This window comes from Acartia tonsa, chromosome 7, assembly GCF_053477335.1.
Source record: "Acartia tonsa isolate MP-2025a chromosome 7, ASM5347733v1, whole genome shotgun sequence".
In the NCBI taxonomy this organism is placed as follows: domain Eukaryota; kingdom Metazoa; phylum Arthropoda; class Copepoda; order Calanoida; family Acartiidae; genus Acartia; species Acartia tonsa.
This window is the reverse complement of record NC_137266.1, coordinates 8831827-8840246: the sequence shown is the minus strand read 5'-3', so window position 1 is coordinate 8840246 and position 8420 is coordinate 8831827. Positions and strand designations below refer to the sequence as shown.

Genomic DNA, 8420 nt, shown 5'->3' with positions numbered 1-8420 from the left:
ATAGTAATCTACTTCTTATTCAATGTAATCAAACAAGTTGTAATCTTTAGAGAAAAATTTTATTTTAGATTGCTTTTCAAAATAGTGACATTATTTCCTATATAAGTGTAGTATTATTCTCCTTTAAAGGAACCCTGCAAGAAATACCGCGCTTTAACTGCTTAAAGCCTGCCACGAGTAGACCCAATACCCAAAATTTGAAGCCTCCAGCTTCAATAACAAAAAAGTTCCAGACATTTCAAAATGATTCTTTTAGTACAATGGAAACTTTAAAAGATTTTCAATGTACTAAAAGAAAATTTCAATATTAAATTACGCCGTCTGGAAGCAAAATTAAAAGCTTATCTTTGTCAGAATTTTAGACTGCCAGTAACTGATAACATTATTGCAATAAAACGCCCCTTTTTATAGTCAAAATGTCTTTTAAAAATTCGGTTTGTATTGCGTTTGGAAAGCGTAAAATCATAGCGGGAAAAAATTAAACTAATGAAAGTAATACAGATGCTCAGCTGTGATTGGTTGTTCAGCAGACTTAGCGTACACTCAGGCTTCTGATTGGCTGGAAATCCTAGAGGCTGGCATTCTCACGCTACAGTACTCTCAATACAATGCAATATAAACTGAATTTTTTTGAATGATTTTGACTATAAAGAAGAGTGTTTTTATTGGATAAACGTTATCAGTTACTGGTATCCTAAGTTTCTGCCAAAAATAAGCTTATAATTTGCTTTCTAGGCGACGCATTTTGATAATGAAAATTCTATTATTAGCAATCAAAAAACTTTCAAAATTTTCATAGTACTAAAAATGTGATTTTGAAATGTCTATAACTTTTTTGTTTTTGAAGCTGGAGGCTTCAAATTTTGGATATTGGGTCTACTCTTGGCAGTCTTTCAGCAGTTGAAGCGGTATATTTCTTGCATGGTTCCTTTAATGTAATGCATAAAAAAGTATGTATATTGTTCCTTAAAATTTAATATTTTTACATTTTTTATAAAATTTTTTTAAAAATAAATCACCTATGCAACTCCATCCTCTAATGAAAATTGATTCATGCATTTAGAAAAATTAAAAATGAGATTGTTTTCTCTTCTGCTTATTATTCACTTATTTGATCATATTCAGTTGGTGAGAATTTTTGAGGGACAAGTTTAGTTTAGAAATAATTACTATAAAAGTGCTAGTGCTTTGTGAAAGAACAAATGACATTAAATTAATAAGAAATAAAAGTTTAAGCTTATTAAAATAAATATATTGCTTTAAAAAAATTTCTAATTATATATTTTAAGGTTTTTGATTGTAAATAAATGGAAATGAATGTAGAAATTTAAATTACAAAATATTAAAAAATATTTGCTTAGAATTTACTGATTTTGATAAAAAAAGTTAATTTTTCATTTCATTCATTTTATTAGGTTCCCCAAAGAGATTTAATTTTTGACAGGTAAATATATCTATATTTATATAAGCCTCATTCCATTTCTCATGTAAATAGATGTTATCTTATATAATATACTAGCGGCTTCGCCCCTAGCCTCTAGGGGCTTTGCCCCAAGAGGTGATAAAAAAAAAATTATGGCGAAAATCAAAGGACCATGGAAATCTCCTCCAAAAAAAAAAAAAAAATTGGGGGAAGATTTTTTGGTTTTTTGGGGGGGTTGGGGGTGTCCCACCCCCCAAGAAAATAGCTTTAAACCACCACAGGACCAATAGGTAGATACCCTGAAGAGTAGAATCCGATCGGTTCAATGGTTACCGAGATCTTAAGGGACAGACAGACAGACAGACATCGTTCTACTTTGTATTATAGATATATTCTTCCACCTCTTGAAACAAAAAAGTTAGCAAAACAAATAAAGAAATATAAACATTTTTTTAGGAATATTGTTAAAAGCAGCAATATCTGAAGAATGTTTTTGTGTGTAGGGAGGGGGGTAAATACCTACTTTAGGGGTATAATTTTTTTGTGGGAGTGGTAAAATAAAAATATTTTCTAACATTTTTAAGGGTTTCTACAGCAGTCCAAAAGTTGTTTGGGGGGTAACCATACCTTTAACTCCCCCCCCCCCTTTGGACACATTCCTGGTGACATATACACCTATTAAAATCATTTATGAGGTCATTAGTATAGTAAGCTTTCTATATTGAAAGATTTATGGGACTTTTGGACAAAAATTACAAGATGTCCTTTATTTTAGGAAATTTGAACACTTAAAATTTGTTTTCTTATTACCCAGATATATAGTTGGATAACACCAAAAAGAATCTTAAGACATTTTTTGTCCAATAAACCAAAGCTTGCTCTAATACACATAAAAAATTTTAAAATATTTATATTTGGCAAAATCCCAAATCTAAACAATTATAAAGTGAAATTTTTGCCACTAGGAGTCTTATACTAATATTTTAATTATTTTATTGAAAATCTATGTTTATTGTTTGATTGTCTGTTAAGAATTTTAAAACATTTGTTAGTTAAAGAAAATTAATTCTTGCTTTTAAAACTTTTTTGAATTAATGTGCCAAAATTTGTGTTGAGCAATTTTGTATGTGACCTTAGAATGTGTACAAAACTTTAATTCTTACCTTTCTGTAATTAAAACATAGTGCTTTCATGCATAGCATTTCCATGCAAATAATATCACTTTTGATATCCTAGTCTTCTTTATATTTTTTTTTAATGTTTAGACTGCCTTGGAGTTCTGTGGAAGATGAAAATAATCCCAGCGAGTAATATTTGACAAAATGATCCACTTTATAAACCAGCAAGATATCTTTTCTAGTCAAAAAAGAATGCATAAAGAAAATATTTTATCTTTATGCCAAAAACTACCACCCGTAGATCTTATTTATGCAATTTAGGAATTATAGGCATTTTAAAATTTTTTAAGAGGATTGAAGAACTTAATACCAAAAACTAATATCTATCATTTGCATATAAAAGCAGTCTGTAAGTCGAAACTCAGCCTGAAAGAGAACAAAGAAATATGTAAATACTTACTTTTGACTTCCTGACAAACAAAGGTTTTATAATGTTACAATTAGATTGCATATTACATGAAATAAAACAATTTAAAAATGCAAAGAAACCTTTTTTCATCAAGAAAAGTTATATTAAATTTTTTTAGTTCAAAATTAGAATTTATATGAAGAAATTAAACTTTTCAAATACTTTTCACTTACAAATTTTTAAAAAAAAAAGTAAGTTTATTTAGTTGTAAATTGCACATGAGAATTTTCTTAAGAATGTTCCCAAAATAAAAGAAATTAATTGTATGAAAAGTGGATCATGTTTGCAAATATTTTTTCACAGGAATATTTCAATTCATAAAAGTTTTTTTAAGTTCTTAAAGTTAAATTTTCCTAAAGTTTTAAAATTAAAAAAAAAATTAATATAATACAACAAATTTAAGTAAACTACAAGGTGTCCGTCAGAAACTGTTTTTAATTGCTTATTACTCCCTTAATATCTGATCTATCTTGTGGGATATCTATCTATTTTATGGGATAATGATGAAAAATCCATAAAATAAATAGGAAAAAATCTACGAGGTAGTACATAAGAGGTTGATTTTATTGAATTTAGACTAACCAAGCATAAAATATTTGCTTCGTGAACTTTAGAATGAGTTGTGGGACAAATGGCTGGTCGCTCAGACTTGCTAAGCATACCAATAGAACAGGCTTGACATGACAAACGAAAAATTCTCAATATTGAAAAATCTGAGGTGTAATACAAGTGAGCAAAATGTAAAAATATTCTTTTTTTGCAAGATGCCTTTTAACTGAAGGTTTTAATTCCATGTGGGGGGGATGGGTAAATATTCTTTTTTTTGCAAGGTGCCTTTTAGCTGAAGGGATGGGAATGAAGAGATGGGGGATATAGATGAGGGATAGGGAAGGATGGGGATAGGGATGGGGGATAGGGATGAGGAATATGGATGTGGGAAGGGATGGGGGAAGGGATAGGGGAAGGGAAGAAGGGATAAGGATTAAAAGGACCACCCCCTTAAAAAGTCCTTATTAAAAATAGGTAAATATAATCAAAATGCCCCCCCCCCCCCCTAAAGAAAAGTTCCCCCTGTGGGCACTTTGATTTAGGGGGGAGGGCAAATGTTCAAAATACCCCCCCCCCCCCAGACAACGTGATTTGCATGCCACTGCATGCACCAGCTGCTTTAAAAGTTAACTATTTTTCTTGTGGATTAGTCTTATATTCACTAAAATCAGGCTGTTATGTTGAACTTGTAGATTTTTTTCTGTTATCTTAGCGGATTTTTCATCGCTATTCCATAAAATGGTCAATAGTAGGCTGCCAAATACTTTTATTTTACTAAGATAGCTCAAATATTAAGAAAGTAATAAGCGTTTAAAAAAAAACAGTTTCCAACGTACACCCTGTATAAGTAAATGTGTACATTATGATTAGGAAACGTAAGTGAGTGAACCTAGCCCCCATACAATAGATATTCCCCGCCAAATCACAATTTGAACACACATCCCTCAAAATCAAGGTATTTTTTTAACATCTGTATGTTTGCCTTAATAAAAATATAAATTTTTCTTAAATTGTTTACCCAATAGTGTCACTGGATTATTCCTCAACTAAATTCCTATTGGTTGATCTATTATGTATCTGTATCTTTTGTCTCTATTGTTAATGGTATGAGTATATTTTAAACCTAACCCTTACCTCTTTCCTTTATCCAGTCAAATGGTTACCAGATTTTTACCTGATACAATAAAAATTATAAGAAAAGGATTGAGTATGAAAACAATAATTGAATTTTAAATGAACACAGTTGTTCATGTACATGTGAGAAATATGAAACTGTTAAGCAAGGAAGAAATGTTGGATATTGTAATGAAAACACTGTAAGTTTCAAATTATTTTATTACATACAAGAAATACACTGATCTAGCTGCTGAAAAACGGCCACTAGTAGACCCAATACCCTGAATTTGAAGCCTGCAGCTTCAATAAACAAAAAGTTATACTAAAATGACATTTTAGGACCATGAAAATTTTGAAAGTTTTTCATAACTCGTGTTAAAAATTTTAATATCAAATTATGTCAGATAGAAGCAAAATTATGAGCTTATTTTTAGTAGCTAAGCTACTTTACAATTTGAAAGGTACGTCTGTATGTCTGTCCGTATGTATTGTCTGAAATACTTTGGAGGTAACGTGATTTTCTCGGCTCCTATAAAAGATAGAAGGCTGAAACTTCTTGTCAACATTCCATCAATATGGAGCATAAATAAAGGAAGAAATACAAGAAATGCAAGAAATACAACGCTTTAAATGTTGAAAGACTGCCACAAGTAGATCCCATATCTCAAATTTGAAGCCTTCAGCTTCAATAATATAAAAGTTCTAGGCATTTCAAAAGACATATTATTACAATGAAAATTTGGAAAAATTTCCATTGCTCATAATAGAAATTACAATATTAAATCACGTTGCCTAGACACAACATTATAACCTTACCTTTGTCAGAAACTTAAGTTGCCGGTAACTGATGACATTTTTACAGTAAAAACACCACATTTCATAGTCAAAATCTCTGGAAAAATTTAGGTTTATATTTCATTTGTAAGTATAAAATCACAGCGACACCAATGAAACTAAAACTGGCTCAGCTGTAATTGATTGTTTAGCTGCTTGCTTTCTGATTGATAGAAATACTACAGTACTTGGTACAACGCAAGTCAAACTTAATTTTTCTTAATGATTTTGACTAGAAAAATGGGTATTTTTATTGTAAAAATATAATTAATTACTGGCAACCCAAATTTATGACGAAAATAAGCTTATAATTTTTTTTCTCATATTCATTCAAATCCGGTGGATTGTTGTTGTTGAAATAATTTATTCGTTTTACAGAAAAAATCATACATTATTAGATAATGTATGGCACGGGCTATTCTATATACCTCCATTGTATATCCAGCAGCTAGACCCGGCCCATCCGGTGCGTATCCAGGGGAGCACGTTCTCTATCTTGAGGGGAGATGTATTGCTCCAGCTTACCTGCCAGCGTAATAAGTACGTGGTAAGGGAGAGCAATGAATGCTGGGACAAGGTGCCGGTGGAGCCCACAGGATTTGTAGATGCCGTGACAAAGGTGTATAGCGGTCACGCCACCAAGATTCCCTGCTCCTCCACCTACTCCCTAACTGTACACGCCAAGGAAGGGTGGATAGAGCTAACTCCAGCCCCTAAGAAGAGGCCGCCCCCGCTGGATACACCCAAACAACTGCTGACCGAGCCCTTGGATGACTTTAGCTCGGGAGGGTTGTATTCCCAGGCTGAGCTGAATGATTGGCAGCAGCTACTGTCGTTTCCGGCGTATAAGGCCGCCATGCTGACCGGCCTGTCTTATGGCTCTTGCATCCAGCAGGGAAGCTGTTCAGCCACCGGAGACCATGGCATAGTTTCCTATAATATTGACCGACTGGCGGAGGAAGGGGAGGAAACCCTGGATGTCTGGGCTGGATTTAGACAAGCCATTCACGAGTGGGGAGATGGCGCAGCCATACTGTGTTTGTTGCTGTTGATTCTCAAGCTACTGGGAGACTTAACCATCATCTCCCTGGCAGCAGCACAAGGAGGTGTACGTGCCGCCCTGAATGCGATGTCGCAAGTATTCCTGTATCACCCAACCTTGTATCGCAAGGCCTTGGCCAGGGCCAGGGCCAACCATGCCAAGTCCCAAGACTTTTCAGTGGACTGGGATGCCATTCCTATTGGCCGGGAAGCAGCCGAGGAAATGGTGTCTATGAAGTCAGCTGATAGTGGGAATGACCGCCTAGGCAAGCCTGGGCCGCACTCTGGAAATGTAAACGGAAATCCCCGCGGCCCCTCGGGAGGCCAGGCTGCCGCCCAGACAGTCAACCTTGTAGCCAGTGCTCCAGCCGCTGCCACAGCCAACCAGAACGCCCCGTTGCTGACCGGCCCCGCAGCGGCCGCGCCCCATGGTGGCCTGACACCCGCTGGCACCGAGCTACGTGTCCAACAAAAGCCAGCCTCTACCTTCTACCCCACGTTGGGGGCCCATCAACTCTAACAAGCACCACTAGGATTCCATTGAATTGTTAACCCTTGTAAATAACAGTCCCATAATGAGCAGGCCGAAGGCCTCAACCACTGTCGGAAGTCTGGTGGGGAAAAAAAAAAAAACCCCAGCCTTCCGAGGGGAGAGTTGTGGTATTCGGCGACCCTGAGCCATGTTATGTGGCAACCCTGACCTTGGTTCGGAGAAGGGCCGAGGGCCCTCCCCCGAGTACCAGGGAAGGGGTCGGCCTGACCCCTCCCTATGCTTTAAAATTAATGATAGATTTTGACAGCCGTATTATGGCTAAGCTGCATTGTTTGGTTCCCCCACCCCTTTCCAGGGATGGGGGATCATTGTTGCCCATTTTGATTAATGAATGTATATATAGTTATTTTGATTTTGCTCTAGTATTATTTATTCCAATCTGTGTATTTATTATTTGTTGTATTATAAAGTAGTAACCTTTAGACCCTGAATAAAGTAACATCTGAATAGACTTTGTTTGTTATTTAGTGATAGCTAGAGAAGCCCACCTTCTCTATAATTATACGTGTCCACGTCTGTTCGCACTGCCGTAGTCATTTGAACTTGGGTAACGGCCATTTAACCGAGGCGGTTACCACAAATAGAACCAAATATGACTAAACATAACCTGACCTGAAGTGATAAACAAATTTAAGAAAAACTACCCTTTATTTTCAATTTATTTATTTTAAATAAGAGGTGGGATTACTGTGATTAACCAACAATTTTAGGGAAACAATGCCAAATGGCAATATTTGATTTTAATTGTAGCATTAAAAGTAATACTTTTCAATTACCTCATATAGGGAAGCAAATGTCCATGTCAATCTAACGTCAGGTCCAATGAGCAAGGATTACTATGGGGAGCCAGATCTGTCAAAACACCTTGGTTAAGTAATACAACATAGTGCAGCACGGCTAACGATTTAAGAGAACACTATTTGGGTAGTAGATTAGTTAATTGCAATTTTTATTTGCATTGGAGATATTCTGCAAAATTACGACATTCTTACAGCTATAACATTGATTAACACCATCATTTAAATTTACAATTTATAAATAATCCTTTTCTTAATTTACAGAATGACAGAGAAGGGGTTTGGTGCTTTGTTTTAAGTACATCACCGTGTTCTGATAAAACAAAAACAAGTCATAGAAATAATGCAGATCCAAAAAAATATTATTATCGATCTTATCAGGAAATTTATGTTATTTACAAAACACAAGTGCACATATTCTCACACAAAACACTTTAGCAAACTAAAGAGTAAAATCAATTAACCATTAGCCCTTGAAGATCAGGCCCTCTGCAATTACGCCAACCTTTTCTATCCCATC

General features: G+C 34.9%; 1 long non-coding RNA gene across 1 annotated transcript; it reads left to right on the top strand.

Moving 5' to 3' along the window:
• The first annotated feature begins 1012 nt into the window (after window positions 1-1012).
• Window positions 1013-8285, top strand: LOC145324100 (uncharacterized). The gene is made up of 5 exons (XR_013881183.1): window positions 1013-1128; window positions 1416-1444; window positions 2689-2730; window positions 4803-4875; window positions 8165-8285. It is a non-coding gene; the product is annotated as an uncharacterized LOC145324100 (long non-coding RNA).
• The last annotated feature ends 135 nt before the right edge of the window (window positions 8286-8420 follow it).